The sequence below is a fragment of the Anomaloglossus baeobatrachus genome, unplaced genomic scaffold (genome assembly GCF_048569485.1).
Source record: "Anomaloglossus baeobatrachus isolate aAnoBae1 unplaced genomic scaffold, aAnoBae1.hap1 Scaffold_176, whole genome shotgun sequence".
Taxonomy (NCBI): Eukaryota; Metazoa; Chordata; class Amphibia; order Anura; family Aromobatidae; genus Anomaloglossus; species Anomaloglossus baeobatrachus.
The window spans coordinates 408248-419230 of NW_027441946.1; the positions used below are offsets into that span (position 1 = coordinate 408248).

A 10983-nucleotide genomic window follows, 5' to 3' on the forward strand; every position below is an offset into this window, starting at 1 on the left:
CACTATAGGATGTCTTATATCTAACATCACACTCTCACCCATCAGCACTCTATAGGTTTGTATAAGGTATGCGCTTACACATCCGGTCCTCCATAGGTATTTCCACTTATGTAACACTATCCCTATGATCACTCATAACTCATACCCTTGTAGTCAATTACAGCCTCCTCTCTCCCCCCCTCCCCTTCTCCCTTTCCATCTATAATTTTGCCAGTACAATATTAGTTTACATTAGGCACACACTCACATATTCCTTTCCTTAGTGATTTATTGTAATTCACATTCACATACAATTCTCTATGCCTGCCCCATTACTACATTCATACCTACTTGACCCTATCCTGATACCCCTTGTCTCACCTTGTTGGTCCCTACACCTGTTATCATGTCCTTTCCTGTGTCTGTCTTGTCACACAACACATTTTAGCATATAACTTGTGCTCCTTATTACCTGTCCTGCCTATTAGAATTATGTCCATTATGTCCATGCATGGCCCAATGAATCAAGTCTGTACTTCATATTCATGGTTTAAGCCTTTGGGTTCCAATGTGCCCAGAGTATATATCCAGAAAGATTCCCTTTCTTTGAGCTTCCTAATTCTATTGCCTCCTCTGCGTATGGCTTGGACATGTTCGATGACTTGGAATGTTAATTGGATCACTGTGTGATTATGCGTCACAAAATGGTGTGGGACTGGTAATAGAATCTGCTTACAATGTATTGTTGACTTGTGTTTAGCTCAAAGAAAGAGAATCTTTCTGGATATGTACTCTGGGCACATTAGAACCCAAGGGCTTAAACCGTGAATATGAAGTAAAGACTTGATTCATTGGGCCGTGCACCATGTCACCAAGTGTCCAATTGCATTGTCCAATGGCTCACAATGGTTATGCGTTTTCATTGGATGGATAATCGAAGCCATGTTTTTTTCCTTTCTGTTGGGTTTGTTGTGTGAGTAGCCTATAGGATTAAGTTGGTTACCGCAGGCAGTGGATTTAACTTCCTGTCTTTGGTCCAGTGGTAGATGGATTGTCTGGTCTATGAGCTGTTATTGGTTTGAATGCAGGTGAATGCCCATGGGCTGCTTATGACTGTGTAAAATAGTATTGATTCATGATGGACTACATGTAGATATCTTCAGTCTTTCTATCCACATCATTTAAATGAACATTATCCATGCAGCTTGAAATCCATCCAATAAGAGAAGCAACCTTGTACAACCAATCTGATAAGGGCACAGTATATCCTAAGGGAAGGTTATGGCGGATGCAGGAAGATGCGCACTACACCCTACCATGCTCAAACCAATGGTTATCAACCTGTTCAGGACTTTACCCCATATTCCAGATGTGGCCTTACAAGTGATTTATAGAGGGTTAACAATACGTTGGGATCACCGGATCTAATCTCCCTTTTTATACACCCTAAAATCTTGTTTGCTTTAGAATAAACAATAACATCATAAAGGTATAAGATGACGCCATTATTAGCGTCACCATACCGCTACTCTGCCTTCTAAAACGGTCTCTGCTCAAAACCAAACATGATGCATTGCAGGCGGAGCGCGATGAGTTGCAGCAAGAAACAGTAGTGGGTGTGGGTGATAACACACAGCCCAGCCTCGTCTCATCACAACGTGCAGTGGAGGACTATGACGAGGAGGAGGATAAAGACATGGAGCAAATCTCCGGCCAAATTGAGGATATGACATGCACACCAGTCATATCCTCGGTTCAGCGTGGCTGGCCAGAGGACAGGGTAGATGAGGAGGAGGAGGAGGAGGAGGAGGAGGACAGCATGTTCAGTCAACGTGTTGGTCAGGCTACTGAAGTCCTGGCTGTTAAGAGTCTGGCGCACATGGCTGACTTTATGGTAAGCTGCCTGTCTCGTGACCCTCGCGTTAAGAACATCTTGGCCGACAATCATTACTGGTTGGTAACACTGTTAGACCCACGCTACAAGGAGAACTTTATGTCTCTTATTCCCGAGGCGGAGAGGTCAACCAAAATGCAGCAGTTCCGGAAGGCCATAGTCACGGAAGTAGGCAAAGCATTCCCCTCACAAAACGCTAGCGGCATAGGTCAGGAATCAGTGGACAACCAAGGCGTACAGCCGAGAGAGGCACAAGTCCAATCCGCCAGAGGTAGGGGAACAGTCTTTAAGATGTGGGACAGTTTTCTCAGCCCCTCACGTACCACAGCCCCTGAGGTGCGGGGTAGTGCCACAAGAAATCCTAAGTTTGCCCAGATGCTCAAGGAGTACCTTGCAGATCGAACAACTGTACTCAGACATTCCTCTGTGCCTTACAATTATTGGGTATCCAAGGTGGACACGTGGCATGAATTGGCTCTCTACGCCTTGGAAGTCCTGGCCTGCCCTGCCGCTAGCGTTTTGTCAGAGCGTGTTTTTAGTGCCGCAGGTGGAATCATTACAGATAAACGCACCCGCCTGTCAACTGAAAATGCTGACAGGCTGACTCTGATCAAGATGAACAAGGGTTGGATTGGGCCAGACTTCACCACACCACCAGCAAATGAGAGCGGAATTTAAAGTTTGTAACGGGAATTTGCCATGTACCTCCAGTCACCCATGGGTACACACTTCTGGACTTTGGATAATCGCTGGACTGCTCCTCCTTCTCCTCATGCGCCACCATGATGACCGTTACAAGAGTTAGGCCTTTGTTTCAGGTATACCCCCAGTGGTAATTTTTTTCGCCCATTCTTTGCAGAATGGACATTACAACGACAGGAGACCCGCTCCTTTGCAATGGGAACAATGTTTTGAGGCCCTCATGCACGTCTCTATGCAGGGACAACGTGGAGCCTCCCAATTTTTGGCTGCCCTGCCAAAGGGCTATACTATAATACACCCACTTCCTGACAATGGACACTTAATGTTTTGAGGCCCTCATGCACGTCCCTATCCAGGGACAACGTGGAGCCTCCCAATTTTTGGCTGCCCTGCCAAAGGGCTATACTACAAAAGACCCACTTCCTGACAATGGACACTTAATGTTTTGAGGCCCTCATGCACGTCTCTATCCAGGGACAACGTGGAGCCTCCCAATTTTTGGCTGCCCTGCCTAAGGGCTATACTATAATACACCCACTTCCTGACAATGGACACTTAATGTTTTGAGGCCCTCATGCACGTCTCTATCCAGGGACAACGTGGAGCCTCCCAATTTTTGGCTGCCCTGCCAAAGGGCTATACTACAAAAGACCCACTTCCTGACAATGGACACTTAATGTTTTGAGGCCCTCATGCACGTCTCTATCCAGGGACAACGTGGAGCCTCCCAATTTTTGGCTGCCCTGCCTAAGGGCTATACTATAATACACCCACTTCCTGACAATGGACACTTAATGTTTTGAGGCCCTCATGCACGTCTCTATCCAGGGACAACGTGGAGCCTCCCAATTTTTGGCTGCCCTGCCAAAGGGCTATACTATAATACACCCACTTCCTGACAATGGACACTTAATGTTTTGAGGCCCTCATGCACGTCTCTATCCAGGGACAACGTGGAGCCTCCCAATTTTTGGCTGCCCTGCCAAAGGGCTATACTACAAAAGACCCACTTCCTTCCAATGGGCACTTCAGGTTTACAGGCCCTCATGCACGTCTCTATCCAGGGACAACGTGGAGCCTCCCAATTTTTGGCTGCCCTGCCTAAGGGCTATACTATAATACACCCACTTCCTGACAATGGACACTTAATGTTTTGAGGCCCTCATGCATGTCTCTATCCAGGGACAACGTGGAGCCTCACAATTTTTGGCTGCCCTGCCAAAGGGCTATACTACAAAAGACCCACTTCCTTCCAATGGGCACTTCAGGTTTACAGGCCCTCATGCACGTCTCTATCCAGGGACAACGTGGAGCCTCCCAATTTTTGGCTGCCCTGCCAAAGGGCTATACTACAAAAGACCCACTTCCTTCCAATGGGCACTTCAGGTTTACAGGCCCTCATGCACGTCTCTATCCAGGGACAACGTAGAGCCTCCCAATTTTTGGCTGCCCTGCCTAAGGGCTATACTATAATACACCCACTTCCTGACACTGGACACTTAATGTTTTGAGGCCCTCATGCACGTCTCTATCCAGGGACAACGTGGAGCCTCCCAATTTTTGGCTGCCCTGCCTAAGGGCTATACTACAATAGACCCACTTCCTTACAATGGGCACTTCAGGTTTACAGGCCATCATGCACGTCTGTATGCAGGGGCATTGGTGAACCTCACAATTTTGGACTGCCCTGGCAAAGGAAAATACTACAAAGACTCAGTTCCTCAAAATGGGCACATTAGACTCAGAGGCCTTTATGTACGTCTCTTCTCAGGGACATCGGAGTGCCACACAATGTTTTACGTAAAATCTTTCATGTATTGATCTCAAAAAGTAACATACATTAGCTCTATCTCACTATTGGGTATGTGCCCTTAACATTTCCGCTATGAAAAATCATTTTGGTGTCATTTTGGAAGGTTTTCTGGTGAGTCCGTAAAAATGGCGTAAAACGTGGACAAAATTATTCACAGCTGTGACTTTTGAGTGATAAATGCTTCAAGGGGTCTTCCCCATGCTGTTGCCATGTCATTTGAGCACTCTTCGGAGACTTTTGTGCCATTTTTAGGGTTTCTACATGCTGCCGGTGGTCATTTCACAAAAATACTCGGGTCTCCCATAGGATAACATTGGGCTCGGTGCTCGGGCCGAGTACACGAGTATCTTGGGAGGCTCGGCCCGAGCTTCGAGCACCCGAGCTTTTTAGTACTCGCTCATCACTACTAATAAACCTAAAAAATAAAAATAAATTGAATAAAAATCATGAATGTTGTGTTATAACAGGAAATTCGGTGTAAGAATGAATATCCGGGATGAGAGTTCAGCGAATGAGTTATAGAAATTGTTACAAAAAGGAGTGTGTACGGTTTATGCGTAAATTTTCAGAATGCGTACATGAAAATTATATGTATGTGAGAATGTCCCCCATGCTTTGTAAAAAGTTATTTATGAAAATGTAAATAAAATATATAAAAATGCCTAATTATTTATAATTTATGAGAAAGATATATATGTATGGAAGAATGTTATAAGGTGTCCAAGAACCATAAAGAAAAAGGGTGCATATATAATGTTAGAGGTCTAGAGTTCCACCAGGCTATATCACCCCTAAAGAAATAGAAAGAAGACCTTACTACCTGTGTACCCCAAAAAAAGCTATATTTCTTAGCCAGGATTATGGTGGAGATATGCACAAGTGAAATAAGAATATAAAGTAATACAATAAGATTATAAAACCAATATGTGTGCATTCATGCACCACCCGGTACGCTACCCTTGCCAAATTGTTCACTCTAGATCCCCACACGATCCATGAAGCCGTTCCCCCGGTCACACCGCCTGCTGCCGGTTCCCACTCATCCCTGGGGGAGTTAGGCGAGTGGTATCGAGAGCTACATGTCGGCACTGATGATACCCCCATACACCACAAGGAAGGGGTATACCGGGTGGTACAGGAGTATGAGCGGGTTTTTAGCAAGCACCCTCTAGATTTTGGGCAGATTAAAGGGGTTCAACACCACATCCCTACCGGTACACACTCCCCTATTAAAGAGAGATACAGGCCTATTCCCCCTGCGCACTACCAATGCGCCAAAGACATGTTGAGGAACATGAAGGAGGCAGAGGTTATTAGGGACAGCTGTAGTCCCTGGGCCGCTCCGTTGGTGCTGGTTAAGAAGAAGGATGGCACCATGCGGATGTGTGTGGATTACCGGAAGATTAACCAGATAACGCATAAGGATGCTTACCCTCTGCCCCGCATCAAAGAGTCCCTGGCCTCGCTGAGAACCGCTAACTACTTCTCCACCCTTGACCTCACCAGCGGGTACTGGCAGGTGGCCGTGGCACCGGAAGACCGAGAGAAGACTGCCTATGGGACCGTTTTGCTGTACTTGGATGATGTGATTGTGTACTCACAGACGTATGAAGCCCACCTGGAGCACCTAGCCGAGGTGTTCGCGTCCCTTGCCAAGTATGGGATGAAGTTGAAGCCCTCAAAGTGTCATCTGCTGAAACCCAGAGTGCAGTACCTAGGACATGTGGTTGGTGCGGAAGGTGTCGCCCCCAACCCCGAGAAGATCACCGCCATCCAAGACTGGCCGAGACCGACCACAGTGAGGGAAGTGAGGCAGTTTCTGGGCCTGGTGGGATATTACCGTCGCTTCATTAAGGGGTACACAAAGATGGCTGCCCCCATGCAAGACCTCCTCGTAGGACAGACCAAGGGTGGTAGATCCCTAGTAGCCCCATTGGTGTGGGAAGAAAAGCATGAGGAATCCTTCCGCCAGCTGAGAACAGCCCTGACCGGAGAGGAAATCCTAGCGTACCCTGACTACAGCCGCCCATTCATCCTCTACACCGACGCCAGCAATGTGGGCTTGGGGGCTGTTCTATCCCAGGTCCAAGACAGAAGGGAAAAGGTAATAGCTTATGCTAGCCGAAAACTCCGACCGACTGAGAGGAACCCTGAGAACTACATCTCCTTCAAGCTTGAGCTCTTGGCACTGGTGTGGGCTATCACCGAGCGTTTCCGCCATTACCTGGCAGCAGCCAAGTTCACCGCGTACACAGACAATAACCTGCTGACCCATCTAGATACGGCCAAGCTGGGCGCGTTGGAGCAGCGGTGGGTGACCAGGTTAGCCAACTACGATTTCACCATCAAGTACCGGGCCGGCCGTACCAACGTCAATGCCAATGCACTCTCCCGGATGCCCCACCTGTCGGAAGAGGGGCCAGAGGATGATGACCTCGAAGAGATCGAGTTGCCTGCATTTCACCGGCCATTCACTGAGAAGGTGCACGTCTACCAACAACGGGTGAACCTGGATCCGCTGCCCCGACAGGACTGGCAGGAAGCTCAGGACCAGGCACCTGCTGTCCGCCTGGTCAAGACTCTAGTGGAACAGGGTTCTGCTGGGATAGACCCTGCTGCCCCTGCCGAAGCCCAACGTCTGTGGCAAGAACGGACCCGGCTATACCTACACCAGGGGAAGTTGTATCGCGAGCTGATTAATCCAAAGACTCACGAGAAGATCCGCCAGCTGGTGATTCCCCAGGCTAAAGTGCCCACCGTCCTGCAAGCATACCATGATGGTGCAGTGCACTTCGGGTGGAAGAAGCTAGAGATGTTGTTAAGAGAGCGGTTCTATTGGAGTGGAATGCGGGAATCTGTGGAGGCCTGGTGCCGAGAATGTGGCCCTTGCGCATTGAGAAGGAAGGACGAGGCCAGCCAGAAGGCACCCCTACACCCGATCATTACACACCAACCGCTGGAGCTGGTTCCCCTTGACCATGTAAAGCTCACCCCCAGCCGAAGTGGGTACACCTACGCTCTGACCATCGTAGACCACTACTCGAGGTTCCTGGTGGTTGTCCCAGTTAAGGACTTAACCGGCCGCACCGCTGCTAAGGCTTTCCAGGCTTATTTCTGTTGACCGCATTGGTACCCGGAGAGGGTGCTTACCGACCAGGGTCCGGCCTTTGAAGCAGAGGTATTCCAGGAATTCTGCCAGTTGTACGGCTGCAAGAAAATCCGGACCACGCCTTACCACGCCCAAACCAATGGCATTTGTGAAAAGATGAACCACTTGGTCCTGGGCCTCCTCAAGACGTTACCACTGGAAGAGCGGAACCTGTGGCTGGAGAAGCTACCTGACCTGGTCGATATGTACAACAACATCCCTTCCAGCTCTACGAAATGCACTCCAGCATACCTGATGAGAGCTCGTCCCGGCCGGCTACCAGTGGATCTGGAAATGGGCTTGGAAGCTTCAGAAGCACTCCTGTCGACAGCTGAATGGGACACTCGGCGGAGGACACAGTACCGACAGGTCCAGGAGTATGTTGAAAAGAACTTGTGCCGGAGTCGGGGACAACAGGAGCAGTGCTTCAACAAGAAGGCGCCTGCCGGTTCCTTCCAACCTGGGGATGTAGTGCTGAAGCGGAAAAGAAGGGCCCACAAGCTGGATGATCAATGGGAAAAAACCCCGTATGTAGTCCAGCCCACAGGATGGGAGAATGGGAAGGCCTACCAGATCAGCCGTGACCAGGGGGGGACTTTGGCCACGGTTTCCCGAGACCACCTGAAGAAGTGCCCACAAGCATTGAGAGTAGCGGATGAGGCTCCAGTTCCCAGTCCAGTGGAGAAGGAAAAAGAGGTAATCCACACCATGATGGGTGATTTTCCAGCAGACTGGCCTACACAGAACGGTGCGGTGATCCTTCCAGTGATACTGTTCCCACAACCCGTGGATGAAGAAATGATGGAAACGGTTAACCGCGAGCCAGTGCCCAGGGATGTACCTGTACCCAGCTCCCCTACGCCTCCGCCTGCCCCACATGATAGCAGGGAGGAGGAACTGACTGTTCCCTCTGCCCCACTGCCTGTCACCACTGACACCGGACCCCGAAGGTCCACTCGCTCCAACCTAGGTAGACCCCCACTTAGGTACAGGGAAACTACTCTTTAAAAGGGGGGGGCTTTATGTGTTGAGTGTACCAGTTTGAAAGTTTTAAATGATAAGTAAAGATGATCAACCTCTATAAATCACTTGTAAGGCTACATCTGGAATATGGGAACCAGTTTTGGGCTCCACATTTTAAAAAGGACATTCAGAAGTTAGAGTCAGTTCAAAGGTGGGCAACTAGACTACTACAAGGAATGGAAGGCCTCCCATATGATGACAAGTTGAAAAAGTTATTAAGTGATTATTGGCTGCAATGGGGCTTTCTGGCTGGTGCCAGCCTCTCTTCTTAGCACACAGGAACCACAATCCCTACACCATGCTTCAATGGATTCTCTCATCCCAGCCCAGTAAAACTACATATTTTACACAGTCATAAGCAGCCCATGGGCATTCACCTGCATTCAAACCAATAACAGCTCATAGACCAGACAATCCATCTACCACTGGACCAAAGACAGGAAGTTAAATCCACTGCCTGCGGTAACCAACTTAATCCTATAGGCTACTCACACAACAAACCCAACAGAAAGGAAAAAAACATGGCTTCGATTATCCATCCAATGAAAACGCATAACCATAACATGTTTGGTCCAGTGGTAGATTGATTGTTTGGTCTATGAGCTGTTATGGGTTTTAATCCAGGTGAATGCCCATGGGCTGCTTATAACTGTGTGAAATATGTAGTTTTACTGGGCTGGGATGAGAGAATCCATCGAAGCATGGTGTAGGGATTGTGGTTCCTGTGTGCTAAGAAGAAAGGCTGGCACCAGCCAGAAAGCCCCATTACAGCCAATAATCAACCGCTAGCCGCTGGAACTCGTTGCTCTAGATCATGTCAAACTCACACCAAGCAGGAATAGATACATTAGCCCACCATCCCACCCAAAGAGCAACTTCTGCTGCGCAGCTGGCTTTCTAGGCAGCAGCGCTATCGTGATGTCAGCGGGGGACATTGTGACAAGCCAGTGTTCCGTCACTTCATGTTGTGCACTGTTCAAACGGAAAATACATCAACAGGCAGACTACAGAAAAGCTTACTAACAAAGGTTAGAGAGGGGCTTTCTCAGAGGGCTTTTTACAGTTTGTCTATTCCCAATTAGCCGTTTAAGTATGCTTAATGAAAGTACTAATTCTTTCATAGGCCGCCCATTCTTAGTATTTGACGTTCCTTATATTGCGGTATCAGGCTTCGCAGCAGGTTGCAAAACATTCATCACCCATGACTGTCCCCAATTGGGCTCAGAAGCTAAATGTCTATCATGACCTCTCTTTTTGAAAGTCCAAGAGCAAGCAAACTCTTCCTCCAGGAGAGGGAGCCAACAGATCACTAAAGACATCATCATTGCTCAAAGAAAACACCGAAAAACAATGGAAGCTTTAATTGGAGTGGAATCTGATAGACAGCACCTGATGCCAAGTCTGCATCTTCTAACACCTGCAGTCACTGCAGCAGCTGAATCCAATGTGTCCAAAAGGGATCTATTCTATTCAATTGCAAATGATCTAGATAAGACTGAGAATACGATACTGCACGGGACATAGCAGAGTTGGTCAAGTTGAGTGGAGATGAGTTTGCTATTTGGCACAGCTTTTGCATCAATAAAGCAAGTAAAAGGTGTGAAAGATAAAAAAAAGGGTGAAAGTGTGAAAAGTGAATTGGCCAAATTGAGGTGCATATAAAGTTTTTGCTTTCTTTCAATTCACTAATGGGGCTCATTTGAATCAGGTGAATTGAGTTCTGCTTTTGGAAACTGGGTTAAGAAGGGGTGCACCGGTCCTGGAGGTACTGCAATACCAGGTCAATGCGTGGAGTGGACAGAGCAAGATTTTTTCCATCTCCTTGTTCTAAAAATCCATTTAATATATGGTCCCCAGAGAGGGGACGTATCAGATATTAAACTGATAAGAACAGATTTAATTTTTTTTTTTTTCTGTTTATCAGTAGGACTTCAAAATAACAAAGGTGATCGCCTCCCGTTGCCTGGGAACCGTCCAGGCACAAGAGGGCTATGTGTCACCAGAAGGCGCACACACTTCCTCAAGGCCGGCAGACGTGCAATCCCAGGCACCTTCCAGTACCGACCAAGGTAGCGTCCTCCGAAACTACACTTGATCTTAGCCAAAAGGCCGAGAAGCTATAACCCGAATTGGTTACGGCCTTGAGTGGCACCCTGGCCTATACCGGACACATCTTAGGGAGAGGGAGACAAACCCACGCCTACAGAAGACATTTTGTCACCCAAGCCAACCCTTGAAAAGGCTGTTTTGCAGAGCAAAAACAAGAAGAATGATGCTTTTTGCAGCCGCCGCCCACTGCAATTAATCTGAATAACTCCTCCTCCTCCAAGCACCTCCCCTCCCCCTTGCAGTCTTTCCAATTCATGATACAAAAAGACGGACGGACAGGACAGGACAGGACAGGCTGCCTGACTTTCCGTCACT

General features: G+C 48.1%; 1 pseudogene; it reads right to left on the reverse strand.

Moving 5' to 3' along the window:
* Positions 1-10302: 10302 nt before the first annotated feature.
* LOC142260739 (U2 spliceosomal RNA) lies at positions 10303-10509 on the reverse strand (annotated as a pseudogene).
* Positions 10510-10983: the final 474 nt, after the last annotated feature.